At 38.4% G+C, this 21,168-nt stretch overlaps 1 protein-coding gene across 3 annotated transcripts in view; it reads left to right on the top strand.

Moving 5' to 3' along the window:
• GRID2 (glutamate ionotropic receptor delta type subunit 2) overlaps positions 1-21,168 on the top strand; it is a 1,729,520-nt gene that overhangs the window by 528,457 nt on the left and 1,179,895 nt on the right. The window lies entirely within an intron of this gene.

The raw sequence follows: 21,168 nt of genomic DNA, 5'->3' as shown, positions 1-21,168 counted from the left end.
CAAATATGTTATCAAAGCATTTTCAGTAAGATATAGAATGATACCACTTTGGATGCAGTCACCAAAATCTAAACAGAGAGAATTAGGATTTCTTGTGACTTTGAAATATTGGAGAAATTTTACATAATCAATGACATGGTATTCACAAGGGATAGTGTAATAGAAAATAGCTGAATAGTCACAAATCACTTGGTCTGAAACCAGTTAATGTAAATAAGCAATGTGATCTTACTGAAAGCTCCGAACCATAAACATTCTGTCATTTTATGCAATGGCATTTGTTCCATTTACAGCAAACAACAGCAACAACAAAACACTACGATGTTTCCTTACCAGGATGACTGCAAGTATGCATTGGAAAAGAAATCTCAGTTTGACTAAGAATGAGGGTGCAGTTTAATTCCCACTTTTCAAAACTGATGGGATGGACATGTGTTAGACTCAGAGATGCCAACTAAAATGATTAATGGCCTGGAAACCAGGACCTCTGAAGAAGGGTTCAAAGAGTTACTGTCAGTTTGAGAAAAGAAGGCAACTGTCATATATAAAAGAATCTGGTTAAAAAAAAAAAGAGTAGATTCCCCAAATGAAAAACTATGTGACAACCAAGTCATATGATTAAGTAAAAAGAAGAGAATTTAGACTAACTTTCAGAGTGTTATAACAAGATTTTTAAAAGGGTGTCCTTTTCATTGTTTATTGATAGAGGTAGGAAGTACCTTATCTTTATTGATGCCTAAATGAATGGCAGTATGAAGAAAATTCCTCCATTGCTTATTCTCCATGATTATCAAAAACAAACAAAAGTGTTTACGTACTCTTTAATGCAGAATCCTCTCTGATTATTCTATGAAAGTTAACATACAAACCACTTAATGAATTATGGAATATTTGGTGTTTATATTTTGCTGCTAAGATCTCTTAATTATCTGCCATACTAAAGGAATGTAATGGGTGTTTTGCACGACTAATGTAACCTGCAAAGTTTGGACATGTCAGAGTCCTGAGAGTTTCAAGGACTTTGGTGGCCTTTGTACTATCTTCAAAAGGACAGGTCATGAGTCAGTTCAATGAAGAGTTGGAAAAAGACACAGACTTGTTCATAGCACAGAGAAAGCTCATTGAGTCTGCCTTAAGAGAAGCAAGATACCAAGGGACTAGAAGATGGTAGAAGGAGATAGATAACCCTAAAGAATTTGGATTACCCATGAGAGGAAATTATATATATATATGAAGAACATACAGGATCAAAATACTTGGGTTCAAATACAAATCTATCAGTTAATTACATGCTTTATGGTATTATCTATAAAACAGCAGTGATGATATAAACCTCATTGTGTTGTTATGAGGATTAAGTGATATATTGTTACTTAACATTAAACCAGTGGCTGACATAGTAAATAAAAATTATATGAGGTTAGTGATTATTATTAAGAATTATTCCTATGAGTTTGACATGGAATACTCTTCTTGAACAAGTTAATTTAGAAATAGCATTTTAATATCCAGACTTCAAATGATCATTTGGAAAAAAAGGTAGTAACTTTCTGGTCTTATTTAAATGAGCCAAGCATTTTGTTGAAGATTCTAAAAAAAAAATGAAAAAAATTTTCTGACAGTTAATTTTTCCTAGAGTTGACCCTTTTCATCAGGAACTATTTTTACTCCTATGTATATTTTATATCATATTTTCTTTTAAATCTGTTGTGAACCAAAGAAAGGATTTCATTTTCCAGCTAGCATCACATCTGTTATTACCTCCTGTGTGAGATACTCTTTACTTGGCTAGGGCTGTGCTTCATGCTGTAACTAATGGATATATACCCTATGGAAAGGACAGTATTATGCAGCCAGAGACTTTCTAAGGCCAGGCCATGAACTGCAGGTAGAGCAGATGATGGTCATCAGACATTAGTGCCCCTAGGAGTCTAGACCTCAAACAAGACATCAGACTGGCCTTCTGGTGATTGGCTGATCTCCAAGAGACATAATATATGCATATTAATGTTAACCTTTGTTTTGCCATTTTGGGGATATTCATTTTTTACCTATTATCACTCTCTCTTTAAAAACAAAAATTTTTAACTTCTGTAGCAAGCAGTACTCTAAGCACTGGGGATATAGTGAAGAAGCAGGCAGAGAATGTGTCTTGCTTATATGAGGCTACCATTATATAGACAAGGAAGTAACTAATGGAGAAAGTAACTAATGAAGGTAAGTTCATATCTTCTAAAAATTGTTCAGTTTAGTTCAATCACTCAGTCATGTCCGACTCTTGGCAACCCCATGGCATGCCAGGCCTCCCTGTCTATCCCCAGCTCCCGGAGTCTGTTCAAACTCATGACCATAGAGCCAGTGATGCCAATCAACTAACTCATCCTCTGTCGTCCCCTTCTACTTATGCCCTCAATCTTTCCCAACACCAGGGTCTTTTCAGATGAGTCAGTTCTTCACATCAGGTGGCCAAAGTATTGGAGTTTCAGCTTCAGCATCAGTCCTTCCAATGAACACTCAGGACTGATTTCCATTAGGATAGACTGGTTGAATCTCCTTGCTGTCCAAGGAACTCTCAAGAGTCTTCACCAACACCACAGTACAAAAGCATCAGTTCTTTGGCACTCAACTTTCTTTATAGTCCAACTCTCACATCCACATATGGCTACTGGAAAAACCATAGCTTTGACTAGATGGACTTTTGGTGGCAAAATAATGTCTCTGCTTTTTCATATGCTGTCTAGGTTGGTCATAACTTTTTTTCCAAGGAGCGAGTGTCTTAATTTCATGGCTACAGTCACCATCTGCAGTGATTTTGGAGTCCCCCAAAATGAAGTATGTCATTATTTCCACTGTTTGCCCATCTATTTGCCATGATGTGATGGGACCAGGTGTCATTATCTTAGTTTTCTGAATGTTGAGCTTTAAGTCAACTTTTTCACTCTCCTCTTTCATATTCATCAAGAGACTCTTTAGTTCTTCTTCACTTTCTGCCATAAGGGTGGTGCCTTCTGCATTTCTGAGGCTATTGATATTTCTCCCAGCAATCTTGATTCCAGCTTGTGCTTCATTCATCCCAGCGTTTCTCATGATGTACTCTGCATATAAGTTAAATAAGCAGGGTGACAATATACAGCCTTCATGTACTACTTTCCTGATTTGGATCTAGTCTGTTGTTCCATGTCCAGTTCTAACTGTTGCTTCTTGACCTGCATACAGATTTCTCAGGAGGCAGGTAGGAGGTCTGGTAGTCCCATCTCTTGAAGAAGTTTCGACAGTTTGTTGTGATCCACATGGTCAAAGGCTTCAGCATAGTCAATAAAGCAGAAATAGATGTTTTTTTCTGGAACTCTCACTTTTTCAATGATCCAGTGGATGTTGGCAATTTGATCTCTGGTTCCTCTGCCTATTTGAAATTTAGCTAGAACATCTGGAAGTTCACCGTTCATGTATTGTTGAAGCCTGGCTTGAAGAATTTTGAGAATTACATTTCTAGCATATGAGATGAGTGCAATTATGTGATAATTTGAGCATTCTTTGGCATGTCCCTTCTTTGGGATTGGAATGAAAACTGACCTTTTCTAGTCCTGTGGCCACTACTGAGTTTTACAAATTTGCTGGCATACTGAGTGTAGCACTTTCACAGCATCATCTTTTACAATTTGAAATAGGTTGACTGGAATTCTATCACCTCCACTAGCTTTGTTCATAGTGACGCTTCCTAAGGCCCACTTGACTTCACATTCCAGGATGTCTGGCTCTAGGTGAGCGATCACACCATCATGATTATCTGGGTTGTGAAGGTTTCTTTCTCTATAGTTCTCTGTGTTCTTGCCACCTCCTCTTAATATCTTCTGCTTCTGTTAGGTTCATACCATTTCTGTCCTTTACTGTGCCCATCTTTGCATAAAAAGTTCCTTTAGTGTCTCCAATTTTCTTGAGGAGATCTCTAGTCTTTTCCACTCTATTGTTTTCCTATATATCTTTGCATTAATCACTAAGGAAGGCTTTCTTATCTCTCTGCAATTTGGTAATCTACATTCAAATGGGTATATCTTTCCTTTTCTCTTTTGACTTTCACTTCTCTTCTTTACACAACTATTTGTAAAGTCTCCTCAGACAACTGTTTTGCCTTTATTCATTTTTTTTTTCTTGGGGATGGTCTTGATACCTGCCTCCAGTACAGTGTCATGAACCTCCATCCATAGTTTTTCAGGCACTCTATCAGATCTAATCCCTTGAATCTATTTGTCACTTCCACTGTATAATTGTAATGGATTTGATTTAGGCCATAATTGAATGGTCTAGTGGTTTTTCCTATTTTCTTCAATATAAGTCTGAATTTGGCAATAAGGAGTTCATGATCTGAGGCACAGTCAGCTCCTAGTCTTGTGTTTGCTGACTCAATAGAGATTCTCCATCTTTGGCTGCAAAGAAGTAATCAATTTGATGTCCGTGTTGACCATCTTGTGATGTCCATGTGTAGAGTCTTCTCTTGTGTTATTGGAAGAGGGTGTTTGCTGTGACCAGTGTGTTCTCTTGGCAACTCTCTATTAGACTTTACCTGCTTCATTCCGTACTCCAAGGCCAGATTTACTGTTACTCCAGGTATTTCTTGACTTCCTACTTTTGCATTCCAGTCCCCTATAATGAAAAGGACATCCTTTGGGGGTATTAGTTCTAGAAGGTCTTGTAGGTCTTCATACAACTATCCAACTTCATGTTCTTCAGCATTATGCGTCAGGGCATAGACTTGATTACTGTGATATTGAATGGCTTGCCTTTGAAATGAACAGAGATCATTCTGTCATTTTTGAAATTGCATCCAAGTATTGCATTTCGAACTCTTTTGTTGACTATGATGGCTACTTCATTTCTTCTAAGGGATTCTTGCCCACAGTAGTAGATAGTAGTAGATAACTCAGAATTCTGAGTTAAATTCACCCATTCCAGTCCATTTTAGTTCTCTGATTCCCAAAATGTCATTGTTCACTCTTGCCGTCTCATATTTGACCACTTCTAATTTGCCTTGATTCATGGAAAAGAGTCTGATGCTAGGAGGGATTGGGGGTGGGAGGAGACAGGGATGACAGAGAATGAGATGGCTGGATGGCATCACCGACTCGATGGACATGAGTTTGAGTGAACTCCGGGAGTTGGCGATGGACAGGGAGGCCTGGCGTGCTGTGATTCATGGGGTCACAAAGAGTCAGACACAACTGAGTGACTGAACTGAACTGAACTGATGATTCAAAGTTCCTATGCAATATTGCTCTTTACAGCATCGGACTTTACTTCCATCACCAGTCATATCCAAAACTGGGTGTTGTTTTTGCTTTGGCTCCATCCCTTCATTCTTTTTGGAGTTATTTCTCCACTCATCTCCAGTAGCATATTGGACACCTACTGAACTGGGGAGTTCATCTTTCAGTGTCCTGTCTTTTTGCCTTTTCATACTGCTCATGGGGTTCTCAAGGCAAGAATACTGAAGTGGTTTGCCATTCCCTTCTCCAATGGGCCATGTTTTGTCAGAACTCTCCACCATGACCCATCTGTCTTGGGTGGCCCTGCATGGCATGGCCCATAGTTTCACTGAGTTAGATAAGGCTGTTGTCCATGTGATCAGATTGGTTAGTTTTTTGTGATTGTGGTTTTCAGTCTGTCTGCCTTCTGGTGGAGAATGATAAAAGGCTAATGGAAGCTTCCTGATGAGTGACTGAGGGGGAATTCAGGTTCTGATGGGTGGGGCCATGCTCAGTCAATCTTTAATACAGTTTTCTATTGAAGGGCGGGTCTGTGTTTCCTCCCTGTTACTTCACCTGAGGCCAAACTATGGAGGTAATGATAATGTGACCTCCTTCAAATGGCCTCGTGCGTGCCCTGCTACACTCAGTGCCCCTGACCCTGCCTCAGGTCACTGCTGACCCACGCCTCCGCTGGACACTCCTGGACGCTCACGGGCAAGTCTGTCTCAGTCTCTTGTGGGGTCACTGTTTCTTTCTCATGGTCCTGTTGCCCACAAGGTTCTGTTTGTGCCCTCCAAGTGTCTGTTTCCCCGGTCCTGTGTAAGTTCTGGTGGCTCTGGTGGAGTTAATGGCGACATCCTCCAAAGGCCTATGCCATACCCAGGTCTGTTGCACCCAGAGCTCCTGCCCCTGCAGCTGTCGTCTACTGACCCATAACTCCTCAGGAGATACTCAAACACAGCTGTGTCTCAGTCTCTGTCGGGTCTCTGTGTTCTGCTGCGCATAAAGTATGTTGACCCCTCTAAGTATCTCTGGCTTGTATGGGGTTTGATTCTAAACGCTGTTTCACCCCCCTTACTGTCTTACTGGGGCTTCTCTGCCCTTGGATGTGAGGTATCCTCTCACAGTTGCTTCGGCTCCATGCAGCTAGAGTTGTTAGTTTTCTCTAAGTACTGTTAGAGGAAAGTAAAATAGATAAAGCAATACAGAGTAACTGTGGTGGAGTGTTTTATTTTAGATAGAGTTTTAAGGAACAATCTCTTTAAAGTGACGTTTGAACCTGAATTAAGTGAAAGAACTTGCCATGTGAAGATCTGGGTGACAAATGATGAATGTTTCAAACAGTGTGAATTAAAAGCAGAGAATTTGAGTCAGAAAAGAGCTAAATGTCTTCAAGGAGTAAACGGGAAGCTTGAGTGGATGAAACAAGGAAGTTAAATATAAAAATCTTCCAAGATATTATCATAGATGTACTAAGGTCCATTCATGTGGTAATCTTGTATTTAATTTCATTCTAAGTGTGAATCATCGCAAGGATTTAAGTAGAGAAATGGCATTGTCATGTTTACCTACTGTTTATAACTTATTCAGGTTTTGCATAGAGAATGCACTGTAGGTGGCATGAGAGTGAGTGAAAGTGAATGTCGCTCAGTTCCGTCTGACTCTGTGACCCCATGTACTATACAGTCCATGGAATTCTCCAGGCCAGAATCCTGGAGTGCGTAGTCTTTCCCTTCTCCAGGGGTCTTCCCAACCCAGGGATTGAACCCATGTCTCCTGCATGGCAGGCGGATTCTTTACCAGCTGAGCCACAAGGGAAGCCCAGGAATACTGGAGTGGGTACCCTATATCCCTTCTCCAGTGGGTCTTCCAGACCCATGGATCGAACCAGGGTCTCCTGCATTGCAGGCAAATTCTTTACTAACTGAGCTATCAGTGAAGTCCTGTAGGAGGCCTAGGTTTTTACAGATTTCAATAAGGAGGATGTTTGGTTAATATTCCAAAGATGTTGATGGAGTGAAAAAGATGCTATCTGTGGAGATGGTGAAAGGAAGGCAGCATTTCTTTTGAGGACAGACATCTTGATGGACTGGTTGTGGATGCTGAGAAATAATGGAAACATGCCAGATGTCAGGGATTGCTTCTTTTGTCTTATAAAAGGAGATCTAAGAAGAAATCAGTTGTTTAGATGATTTGAAGCTAGGATAGAAGTCAGTTCAGAATGTGTAGAATTGAAAATCATCAACATACAAATCATTTTTGAAGCCTTGAGAACAGGTGAAATCTTCTATGAAGACAGTATAATGCAGAAGAGTTGAGGGCCATAAATTTAGCTCAAGGGCCACTGACACTTAAAGTTGATTGATTGGAGGAAGAAAAGCCAAGACATGTCACTCATAAGAAGCAACCATTGAGGCAGAATGAAAAGAAGAAGGCTGTTCTTGTCTGGAAGCCAAAAAGCTATATTTTTAGAAGGAGAAGGTATTCAAGTGCTGCTGAAAAGTTGAATACATTGATAGAAAATATTAACCATTGGATTTAAGAAGAATAGAGGTTTGTGTTGACCTTTGCAGCAAAACTTTAGTGGGGATAGTGAGGTAAATTTCCAACAGGAAAGAGCTTGAAAAGAAAAAGGGCACATGTGCTGCAGAGTTGGGGTGTTGGGATCAAATAGAATTGACTGATGTTGATACCATTGTTTTATTTATTTTTTTCCTGTGAAAGGAATTAGATAAGCCCAAGAGAAACATCATATCAAGAGAAAATGTAAAGGAAAAAAAATTAAAAATAATGCAAAGGTGAACACTGACAATATGAGATAAAGGACAGTTAAGTGCAGGAGCTAAGACCTTGCATGAGTAGATCAGAAATGCTGGGATACAGAGTACATGCACATCAGATGCTTTTAGATAAGTACATGAATACTTGAGTTCAACAGGGAGGTCAGATAAGAACTTAGTTCAGTTCAGTTGCTCAGTTGTGTCTGACTCTTGCAACCACATGGATTGCAGCACACCAGGCTTCCATGTCCATCACCAACTCCCAGAGCTTACTCAAACTCATGTCCGTTGAGTTGATGATGCCAACCAACCATCTCATCCTCTCTCGTCCCTTTCTTCTCCTGCCTTCAGTCTTTCCAAGCATCAGGGTCTTTTCCAATGAGTCAGTTCTTTGCATCAGCTGGCCAAAGTATTGGAGTTTCAGCTTCATCATCAGTCCTTCCAGTGAATATTCAGGGCTGATTTCCATTAGGATTGACTGGTTATATCTCCTTGCTGTCCGAGGGACTCTCAAGAGTCTTCTCCAACACCACAGTTCAAAAGCATCAATTCTTCAGCACTCAGTTTTCTTTATAGTCCAACTCTCGCATCCCTACATGAATACTGGAAAAAACATAGCTATGACTAGACAGACCTTTGTCGGAAAAGTAATATCTCTGCTTTTTAATGTGTTATCTAGGTTGGTCATAGCTTTACTTCCAAGGAGGAAGTGTCTTTAACTTATTTAATAAAAATTAAAAACTTGTAAATGTAGGAAGAATGTAAGATCTGGTGTTGGGAAAGAGATCTATTCTCTTTATTACTTCTCTGTTTTTCAAAGTATTTGTCAGAATTATTAGCTGAGAATAGAGGAAAACGAGTTCGAGGCTTGAAGACCAAAATCTAAAATACTTATCTCAAGGCATATAAATGAATAATAACTGAGTTGGAGAGATGTAGCATACATCAGTGCCTCTTTGCTTTTGTTTGGGATTGTGTTCTGTGTTTATTTGGAAACTCACAATATATATTATACACATATATATAATGTGTATTATATATCACAACTCATATATATAGTGAGTTTCCAAAAATATATGTATAGTTAAAACATCTATAGTTTAAGTCTTGTTAAATAAATTGATGTGAAACCCCAGATAGCCTACTAGCTAATAAGTGTGATCTTTTGAGACAAACAGGTCTGACTTCAACAGGATAAACTCCTTAATCCTAAAAGCTTCAACTTCTTTATGTACTCAGTAGGATGTATGGATGTGAGAGTTGGACTGTGAAGAAAGCTGATCACTGAAGAATTGATGCTTTTGAACTGTGGTGTGGAGAAGACTCTTGAGAGTCCCTTGGACTGCAAGGAGATCCAACCAGTCCATTATAAAGGAAATCAATCCTGGGTGTTCATTGGAAGGACTGATGCTAAAGCTGAAACTCCAATATTTTGGCCACCTCATGCGATGAGTTGACTCATTGGAAAAGAGTCTGATGCTAGGAGGGATTGGGGGTGGGAGGAGATGGGGACGACAGAGAATGAGACAGCTGGATGGCATCACCGACTCGATGGACATGAGTTTGAGTGGACTCCGGAAGTTGGTGATGGACAGGGAGGCCTGGCGTGCTGTGATTCATGGGGTCGCAAAGAGTCGGACATGACTGAGCGACTGAACTGAACTGAACTGAAATGAGGGATGATTTAATTTAAGAATTTTAAAATTTTAATTCCTTTGAATAAGAGCCTATAAACAGGTCAACCAAGAAAAGAAAATATTTTGATTGTCTGCTCTAGTGACGGAATTCTTTGTTTGTTTGTTGTTTTTGTTTTTTATTGGAGGCTAATTATTTTACAATATTATATTGGTTGGTTTTGCCATACATTGACATGAATCCGCCCGGGTGTACATCAGTTCCCCTTCCTGAACCCCGCTCCCACCTCCCTCCTCCCCTTATCCTCCCTCTGGGTCATCCCCGTGCACCAGCTCCGAGCATCCTGTATCATGCGTAGAACCTGGACTGGTGATTTGTTTCACATATGATAATATACATGTTTCAATGCCATTCTCCCAGATCATCCCACCCTCGCCCTCTCCCACAGAGTCCCAAAGACTGTTCTATATACACAGTGGAGTATTACTTGGTCATTAAAAAGAATGCATTTGAATCAGTTCTAATGAGGTGGATGAAACTGGAGCCTATTATACAGAGTGAAGTAAGCCAGAAAGAAAAACACCAATACAGTACACTAACACATATATATGGAATTTAGAAAGATGGAAATGATAACCCTGTATATGAGACAGCAAACGAGACACAGGTGTATAGTGACAGAATTCTAAAAATCACATGGAATTGTTGGGAAAGGTCAGTTGGCTATACTAGTTAGAGAGAAGATCATATCTTAAAATATCATTCCTTTATCTATTCATAAACAAACAGGTAGTGATCTTTCAGTCCAGATCAGTAAGACCTCCAATAAATCTGGACTTTCAAATGGGCATCAACATTTCTTATGACATTACCTCCACAAACTTTTTTTTATATAGCCTATATTTTTGTCAGACTGGCCTTGTTTCTCATTCTCTGACAGGTCCCATATCATAATTATTTGCCTGCTTTTTCTAATAATGTTCTTTATACCTTAATATCACCCCCTCATTTCCTCAAGTTAAAATCCTATTTATATTTATAGTCCTAAATGAATACAGTATTTTCCCAATACTTTCCCACATGCAGATGGCCTCTTCCTTTCTATATATTTATTGTTTTTGATGTTGTCTTCGGTTCAGTTCAGTTCAGCCGCTCAGTCGTGTCCAACTCTTTGCGATCCCATGATTCACAGCATGCCAGGCCTCCCTGTCCGTCACCAGCTCCCAGAGTTCACTCAAACTCATGTCCATCGACTTGGTGATGCCATCCAGCCTTCTTATGTGTCTCTAAATAATTGTTATTAAGGGTTAATTAAGTATATTAAATGATATCAATGGTACTTAATGTTAAGAGCATTATAAGAGTAATATTAAATATATTCTATATGAGTACTTATGTAATATCTATGCTACTTAGGTTCTTGAGAGAGGAACTTATATTAAAGGCTTGGATTCCTCTGCCAATAGGGACTTACACATTAAAGGTGTTTAATTAATATTTGAAGAAGCAAGTGTTATGAATGCCACACAGATCTCTCTTCAGGACTGAACAATTTCTTCTCCTAACTAGTGGGAAGATTGTCTAGCCAAAAGCTGTCAGCCCTTTTTGGAAAATGCTTTGGCTGAGCTAACACTCATTTAGGGCAATTTCCACACCCAACGACTGATCAGCATGGAACTGGTAGACACAATGGGCAAAGAAGAGGGACAAATGGCGTGAGTAGCACTGACGTATATAAACTGCTGTGTGTAAAATAGATTGTTAGTGGATGCCTGCTGTATAGCACAGAGAGCTCAGCTTGGTGCTCTGTGACGACCTAGAGGGACGATACTGGGGAGGAGTGGGAGGGAGGCTCAAGAAGGAGGGGATGTATGTATACTTATAGCTGATTCATGTGGGTGTATGGCAGAAACCAACATATCATGGTAAAACAATTCTTCAGTTAAAAATAGATGTTAAGATAAAAAAAGAATCACAAAACCCCTTTGCCCCACCCATGACAACTGTCCTAGTCCACCCTAGCCTCAGATCTTCCTGAAGATTGTCCAAGGCCTGTGACTACACCACAGCTTCACCTATAGCTCTGTCCATTCCTGTCCCTTCTCCTTGTGCACCCCAAATTGAGTGACCTCATAAATCTTCCACATTCACATCTTCGTTTCACTAATTCCTGGGGAACCCCAATCTGTGGCAGCCAGGAAGAACTGTTGCAAATTAAAAAACACATTTTTGTGTTATGCAATTTTTCAAGCTTTTGAATCATATCTGCTACTAGGAAATGGCGTTTTTGAGCTTAATTTGTTCTTAAAATATACAGATAGCTGTGAGTATACTTGATCATGAGGGTCTAGATGATCAAGTTTTGTTGTGACTAACATTCATTAAAAAGACAGGTTATTACACTAATAGGATGCAATAGTTTTTAGGTTTCCTGATGCTAGGCAGTTGGTTATATGGAGAAATGATGAAATTGTCCTTACTAATTAAATTCACTATATGGGAACTCTACAAGGAACTCTATTTCATATATTGAATTAATGCCCATTTTAACTTTATTTTATACTCTGTTGCTTTATATCCACACTGTGATCACTGCAACCCTTAGTGAGGAAAATAACGATTTTTTTTTAATATGATCAGTTTTCTATCTTATGCTAGACTGTATTCATGCTAAAGAAATTTCTAATTATTTCCTAGTTTTTATATTATAAATTATGATTGACTATTCTTATGTGGATTTTTGTAATAGTCGGTGCTGATTAGAGTAGGATGTTACCAACCACCTATTTATGCTGTTTCACTCTATTTTCAGATTTTCAGTCTGTACTCTGATTTCTTTATAGCTCTATTTAGTCACATATAGGAAGAGTAATCGAGAGCTTCTAGATATAATATTCACGATAATAGCAGAGAATTCACATGGGATCTATCCCACAGCCTCAAGGGATTATTGAGGTCAAAAGTGACCAAATATTTTGTGTCTAAGTGCCACTAAAATACAGACTTTAAAGAGTCTGTCAAGCTGCATACCTTGACCCTGTTCTGTGTCATTGGTCCTTGTAGTGTGGGGGATACTGGAGTGTGCAAGTGCTTTGATGGCAAATGCAGGCTCACAGAAAAGGTCTTATGAAATATGAATAGACTAACTCCTCCACGCCCTGTACCTCCCCCACCTTCTCTTCTATCAAGAATACACACTGGTGAGGAAAGATCAAATACACCCTGGAACTGAAATCAGTCACTTCCTCAGTCAAGGATTCTAAGAAAGGTATCTTGTCATTGAAATCAAGAATATGCCAAATTCCTGACTTTTACTTGGAGAAATGAAGTTGCATTTATATAATAAATGTTATATAATAAATGCTATATAACAAATGCTAAGTTTTAACAGAGCTTCTATAGCTCTGTCCAGGCTGAGATAATCACTAATCTCTTACTCTGATTAAAACATTAAAGCCTTGTTATAATGAATATACATATCAGTTCAGTTCAGTTCAGTCGCTCAGTCGTGTCTGACTCTCCGCGACCCCATGAATCACAGCACGCCAGGCCTCCCTGTCCATCACCAACTCCCGGAGTTCACTCAAACTCATGTCGACAGAGTGGGTGATGCCATCCAGCCATCTCATTCTCGGTTGTCCCCTTCTCTTCCCACCCCCAAACTTTCCCAGCATCAGAGTCTTTTCCAGTGAGTCAACTCGTCGCATGAGGTGGCCAAGTATTGCAGTTTCAGCTTTAGCATCAGTCCTTCCAATGAACACCCAGGATTCATCTCCTCTAGAATGGACTGGTTGGATCTCCTTGCAGACCAAGGGACTCTCAAGAGTCTTCTCCAACACCACAGTTCAAAAGCATCAATTCTTTGGCAATCAGCTTTCTTCACAGTCCAACTCTCACATCCATACATGACCACGGGAAAAACCATAGCCTTGACTAGACGGACCTTGGTCGGCAAAGTAATGTCTCTGCTTTTTAATATACTATCTAGGTTGGTCATAACTTTCCTTCCAAGGAGTAAGCGTCTTTTAATTTCATGGCTGCAATCAGCATCTGCAGTGATTTTGGAGCCCAAAAAAATAAAGTCTGACACTGTTTCCACTGTTTTTCCACCTATTTCCTGTGAAGTGATGGGACCAGATGCCATGATCTTTGTTTTCTGAATGTTGAGCTTCAAGCCAACCTTTTCACTCTCCTCTTTCACTTTCATCAAGAGGCTTTTTAGTTCCTCTTCACTTTCTGCCATAAGGGTGGTGTCATCTCCATATCTGAGGTTACTGATATTTCTCCCAGCAATCTTGATTCCAGCTTGTGCTTCTTCCAGCCCAGCGTTCCTCATGAAGTACTCTGCATGTAAGTTAAATAAGCAGGGTGACAATATACAGCCTTGACGTACTCCTTTTCCTATTTGGAACCAGACTGTTGTTCCATGTCCAGTTCTGACTGTTGCTTCCTGACCTGCATACAGGTTTCTCAGGAGGCAGGTCAGGTGGTCTGGTATTCCCATCTCTTTCAGAATTTTCCACAGTGTATTGTGATCCACACAGTCAAAGGCTTTGGCATAGTCAATGAAGCAGAAATAGATATTTTTCTGGAACTCTCTTGCTTTCTCCATGATCCAGCGGATGTTGGCAATTTGATCTCTGGTGCCTCTGCCTTTTCTAAAACCTGCTCGAACATCTGGCAGTTCACGGTTCACATATTGCTGAAGCCTGGCTTGGAGAATTTTGAGCATGACTTTATGAGCGTGTGAGATGAGTGCAATTGTGCGGTAGTTTGAGCATTCTTTGGCATTGCCTTTCTTTGTGATTGGAATGAAGACTGACTTTTTCCAGTCCTGTGGCCACTGCTGAGTTTTCCAAATTTGGTGGCATATTGAGTGCAGCACTTTCACAGCATCATCTTTCAAGATTTGAAATAGCTCAACTGGAATTCCATCACCTCCACTAGCTTTGTTTGTAGTGATGCTTTCTAAGGCCCACTTGACTTCACATTCCAAGATGTCTGGCTCTAGGTCAGTGATCACATTATCGTGACTATCCTGGTCGTGAAGATCTTTTTTGTACAGTTCTTCTGTGTATTCTTGCCACCTCTTCTTAATATCTTCTGCTTCTGTTAGGTCCATACCATTTCTGTCCTTTATCGAGCCCATCTTTGCATGAAATGTTCCCTTGGAATCTCTAATTTTCTTGAAGAGCTCTCTTGTTTTTCCTATTCTGTTGTTTTCCTCTATTTCTTTGCATTGATCACTGAGGAAGGCTTTCTTATCTCTCCTTTCTATTCTTTGGAACTCTGCCTTCAGATGCTTATATCTTTCCTTTTCTCCTTTGCTTTTCACTTCTCTTCTTTTCACAGCTATTTGTAAGGCCTCCTCAGACAGCCATTTTGGTTTTTTGCATTTCTTTTCTATGGGGATGGTCTTGGTCCCTGTCTCCTGTACATATATCTTACCTTTTTTCTAAATAGAATGAGCTTTAATATAGATTCAAATGAATATTTTAAAATAGAGTAGAACCTTTAATCTGTCACTTTATCCTAATTCCATTTCCTTGTTAAAATGAAGAAAAATATTTTATTATACCTATTTATTTTAGAAATTCAGCTGATCAAAATTGATTTCTTTAGTATTTTTAGGTAAACTTCTTTGGTTATCTGAGTATAGATTTTCATAATTCAACATCAGAAGATGAAATATGATATCATAAATCATAGTGATTTCCTACTTATGCTTTTCTCCTCAAAAGGTCACACTCAGGTTCTCTATTTTTGCTCACAACATACCCCCACTTCCTTGAGATCCATTCATATTTATTGAATGAATGAGGACTTTATAAAAAACTAGATAAGAGAGAGAATACTTAAATTGCAGTGCATCTCAGTATGATTGCTGTATTTCCTGATACCTTATAGTCTTTTTTTAAGCAAGAATAACACGAGCGGATTATGCCTGGTTTCTAAGACCTTGCTCTTCTCTGTTTCTTCCCAGTTCTGAACAATATCTTTCTGTCTCCATGTCTTTTCTCACACACTATTCCTCTTTTTTAACGAACGTTAATATGTTCCCTAAACTCCAGTATTCTTGGGCTTTCCTTGTGGCTCAGCTGGTAAAGAATCTGCCTGCAATGCGGGAGACCTGGGTTCGATCCCTGGGTTGGGAAGATCCCTGGAGAGAGGAAAGGCTACCCCACTCTGGCATTCTGGCCTTGAGAGTTCCATGGACTGTATAGGCCTTGGGGTCGCAAAGACTGGGACAAGACTGAGCAACTTTCATTTTCACAGTGTTATTGAAGTGTTGTGTTATGTAAGTATGGGCTGGTGGGTGCTAATAGCTGAACAATACTATCAGTAGACTTTGAATGTATATAAAATTACAATATCTCTTCCTCCCTTAAACCTATGTGGGTCAGCTTCAAGGCTATGGTTTTTCCCGTGGTCATGTATGGATGTGAGAGTTGGACTGTGAAGAAAGCCGATTGCTGAAGAATTGATGCTTTTGAACTGTGGTGCTGAAGAAGACTCTTGAGAGTCCTTTGGACTGCAAGGAGATCCAACCAGTCCATTCTAAAGGAGATGAATCCTGGGTGTTTAAACTGCAATACTTGGCCACCTCATGCGACGAGTTGACTCACTGGTAAAGACTCTGATGCTGGGAAAGGTTGGGGGCGGGAGGAGAAGGGGACGACAGAGAATGAGATGGCTGGTTGGCATCTCCGACTTGATGGACATGAGTTTGAGTGAACTCCGGGAGTTGGTGATGGACAGGAAGGTCTGGCGTGCTGTGATTCATGGGGTCGCAGAGAGTTGGACACGACTGAGTGACTGAACTGAACTGAACTGAATCTATAACCTATACTGAACTACAGTGAACTTTGTAAAGATATTGTATTCATGTATATAAAAAGTGTTTATATAAGTTCTAGTCATTATTGTTCTAAATTTGCAATTAATGATAGAAGAAAGAAAATAAATACATGACAGAAAGAAGGAAGAAAAGGAAGTCAGTGAGTGGTAGGTGCTATGAAAAATAAGACAGAAAAGGAAATTTAATAAGGCAGTGTGATATGTATGCTGTGATTTTGTTTAGAATAGTCACAGAAGGCACTTTGGTTTTCTTTCTTTTCTTTTTTTTTTTAATGAGTAGAGGGAGTTAGCCATGGGATTATTGAAGGGATAGTTTTTTTTAAAGAGAAGGATTAGCAAATGCAAATACCCTGAGGCAGGAGCATGCTTTTATTTAAGGACTAGAAGGAGTTTAGTGGGGTTCCCAGCAAAGTGAAAGACAGAGAATGGAAAGTAAAATTGATATTGTTCTTACTAAAAAAAAAAAAAAGATTAGAGGCATTAAGTTTCGTATTATAGAGTGAGCATGTCAGAGAATGAGGCTCCTTAGATCTTTCTCCCCAGTATCATCCGCACATGGCAATGCCTCAAAGGCTGACATGGATGCTTGTGGTCCAGCCCTCATGTCCATATTCTAGTCTTTCCTTTAAAGACTCTTTGTGGAATTTACACCTGATAATTTACTACCACATCATTGGTCAAAATTGAGTCCCATGTTTTTGCATAACTGCAGGGAGGCTATATATATACATATATATATATATATATATATATATATATATTCATTCTTTAATTTGGACCTTCATTTGCCTGGTCAAAAATTAAAAACAAAAACAAGGTTTTTAAGTTGTTATTTTACTGAATGTTTAGAAAAGCATTTCAAATTGAAAAAATATTTAAATAACTATGTTCAAGCTCAGTATGTTAGAGTTTAATCTTTTGAAATAGAGGATATGTATAGGCTAGTGCTCCCAAATTCAGAGTACAAATCCTCTCTCATCGTTTTTTAATAGCTCATATTTTCTTGCTAGCCCTACCATGTCATACACATCATTCTTGCACATTTTGGAGCCACATACACTTCTTCAAAGGATCCTTCTCTAGCCACAGATTAAATCATTACACCGTGTATTACCCCCTAATTAATATCTCTATTTCCCATTTACAAACAACGTAATTTGTATTTTTATACATGGATAAGAATTTTGTTAGTATTTGTACTTCTTACTAGGATCTAAAAAACATGAGTGTGATCCATGTCTACAATACCCATCATTGTATTCTTGAGTACTAGCACAATATCTGAGATGTGATCACTAGATTTTTGTTGAATATATGAACATTTGAATAAATGAATTCACATAGTAATGGTAGTAGAACTGAAGCCAAATATACTGGATTTCAAGGTCTTAATGCTACAGCCTAGGAGACTGGAAATTTCCTGGAATCATTTTAATAAATATATCAAATCTGTTAAAATAATCTATTCATAATACATGTTGCTTGTGTATGTGTAAAGACCATAAAAATAGCACGTTACCTGTTTATAATACTTTTGAAAAATTTGTGAGCCTCATAAGCTACACACTAAGTAGCAAAACTGATGTTATTTTATAGACCTAAATAATCATTCTTATGTTAATTAGAAATATATTCAGTACTCTTTTGAAAAAAAGTACTTGCTCATACTTTCAGTCTTATACTGATTTTCTTAAAGTTTTACATTTATATATATATATAAACTATATATATGTATATAATGACCTAATATTAAAATAAAGATAGTGTCAGTCGTCAGTATACATGTCATCTTTTTTAGAGATTTAAGAAGTTATCGAATAATGAAGACTAATTTCAGAGGAAGGTCACAAACATAAAAGCAAATTACTTGGACAAATTTGAGGATTATTTTTTATTAAAAATCAATAACCAAGCTCATTTTTACAGACATTGTTATAAATACATGTTATGAGTAAGAATAAACAGAATTTATTTGGAAGTTGTCATTGATCTTTAAGAACTGATGCTACTATTAATGAAGCAGAGAGCTTTTCCGGTGTGTAAGGCAGAATATTTTTTTGGAGTTCTATCAACCATGCAGATAGTTGATAGCTTCTCACAATCAGCCTGACACTTTTAGGTGGAGGTTTACTGTAGCATACAAGAAACAGTGACCTGTGATCCAGCCAAATGACCGCTAAAATGATATGAAAAGAGATTTCAACTGTTTATGGCACTGCTGATGTACCTGAAAGTTTTAAAGTACATTTTAGTAGTTGTGAAAGGATCCAGATAGAAAGACGAGAGCCCTCACTTTATCCACGTCAGCTCTTAGCACAGAAAGGCACCCCCTGATTGCTGTCATCACTTGCAGTGGAAGCTCAAAAGATGTACAAGATTACTTTATTTTCAGTTTAACCTTGACCCTGTGTTTGATCCTTGCCTCTCTGTTAAAATTTGGATTTGGTGGGATTCAAGAGAGAACTTTTATTTTCATATTCGCTTCTGTAGATACTGGCCTAGAAAGATACTGCCATTATATGCATAAGTGATCCAATTTGCATGCGGATTCTCTCTCACTGAACGCTTGAGCAAAATTTGACTGGTGAGCTCCAAGAGATAGGTTTCATTGCCTACTGTCAATGCAGGTAATCCTCTGATTTATAGAGGTACTTTTTCCAAGAAAATCTATTGTAAGTTAAAATAACATTAGTCAAATTAAATTCTCTCTCAGGAAAAAAAAAATGACAAAGAAGATTCTTTTTGAAGGTCTGATAGTCAAATTCTTATAGATAAGAAGACTCTTTCTCTGAGGATTGGGATTTTACCAATAAATGAGTTGAATGGAATGATGTATCTGTACAGAATAAGATTTTCTATAAGTCATATGTATAATTTAAAGAGCAATGCATTGATAATCATAGAAAAATGTATTCACTATGATTAAAAATAATCATTGTGCACCAAAGCCATGGTTCTGTATATTGCAATGTTTCTGAATAGTTGCTGACCCTAAAAGGATGACTTTAGATATCATCAAAAATGATATCTATTAATCTGCTTAAAACATTTATTTCAAAGTTACTTTTAGGTGTAGAATATTAGCTGAGAGTTAAATGGGATAGAACCAGGTTTGTATCTCGTATCTATTAATCAGTAGATGAGACCCCAACTGAAATACTGAGATTCTTTAAGTCTGGTTGTCAGTTGTCTCCAGTATTCATTCGCCTTCCTCTGGACCTAGGGAAATTCATATTACTTACGTTATGGCCAGTGGGGATTGAGAAGAAGTGATGTAGGCACATTCTGGATCTTACCCTTTTAAAGTACCTCCTTGCCCTCCACTGCTGTTACATCCTTCCAATGGACTGCAGTGTGGACATAATTATATTGAAAAGCTTGCTTCAGCCACACCAGTGAAGACAACACCCCAGAAATGACAGAACCACTAGATAGAAGGAATCTGAGTTCCTGGTAATCTTGTGGAACAAGGGTGCACTCCTTACCTGACTGTAACTCTGGAATGAGAAACTTCTTTAAGCCAATCCATGTTTGTGTCTCTGTATTACAGCAACTTTGCTTATAGCCAGACAGTGGTGACTTTGAGGAAGGGATTAGACTCCTCAAAGTTTCAGTTTTATAATTCATAAAATTGAAATAGTAGTAATACCTATTCATAAAGTTTACTTTGAAGATAAAATAGATACTGTATAAAAACTATGTCAAATAGCATTTTGGACATAGTTAACAGTCAATAAGTATAGGATGTTTATTTTTATTCTTTGAATTATTAGTTTAACTTATTTCTGTACTTTAAAAATTTTTTAAAGTGAAATGAAATATTTTTATCTTACTAAACCATAATGAGCAATACGGAAAAAAAAATAATTGTTGAAAAGAACACATTTAATTTCAATGCCGTGAAATCAAATGGTTTTTATTTTTAACTATGAAACATTTTCAAGATAATTCCTGCGATTGAGTTTTGACATTTTGAGAAATTAGTACACAGACTTCTGTTGTGCTAGTGTTGTATGTGTGTGCACATATGCACAGATGTGTTTTGCATTACAAACTTTCCTCTAGTACATCAAGTTCACAGGCACCCCTTGGCCTTTGAAAAATATATCTTTTGGTATCCAGAACTGCCATTCCAACAGGACTGGCAGTAATATGTTATCTTAATGCCACATGCTTATCCTAAATGGTGGCTGACTTTTATACTCAGTCACTTTTATTAAACAAAACAAAAAACACACATTTCCATGGCTTCCACTTGAATGCACAATATTTTCCAAATTCTTTAGCCTGGCATTGAAAATACTTTTCAACTTAGCAACTGATTAATTATAAGCATGGCAGGGTGCTAAGTTGCTTTAGTTGTGTCTGACTCTTTACGATCCTATGGACTGTAGCCCGCCAGGCTCCTCTGTCTGTGGAATTCTTCAGGCAAGGATACTGGAGTGGGTTGCCATGCCCTCCTCCAGGGAATCTTCCCGACCCAAGGATTAAACCCGTGCCTCTTATGTCTCCTGCATTGGCAGGTGGATTCTTAGCACTAGCGTCACCTGGAATGCCTGATTAATTTACAGTGAATATTTATTCTGGTTTGAGTTTTCTTAGTGCGTTACATCCACGATGGCAATTTTTCTGCATTCATTAAGAATCACTAT

Source organism: Moschus berezovskii, chromosome 5 (assembly GCF_049115385.1).
Source record: "Moschus berezovskii isolate FMDL1 chromosome 5, NW_MosBer_1.0, whole genome shotgun sequence".
NCBI lineage: Eukaryota > Metazoa > Chordata > Mammalia > Artiodactyla > Moschidae > Moschus > Moschus berezovskii.
Note: the sequence above shows the minus strand (reverse complement) of the source record. Positions and strands in the feature narration are given on the sequence as shown.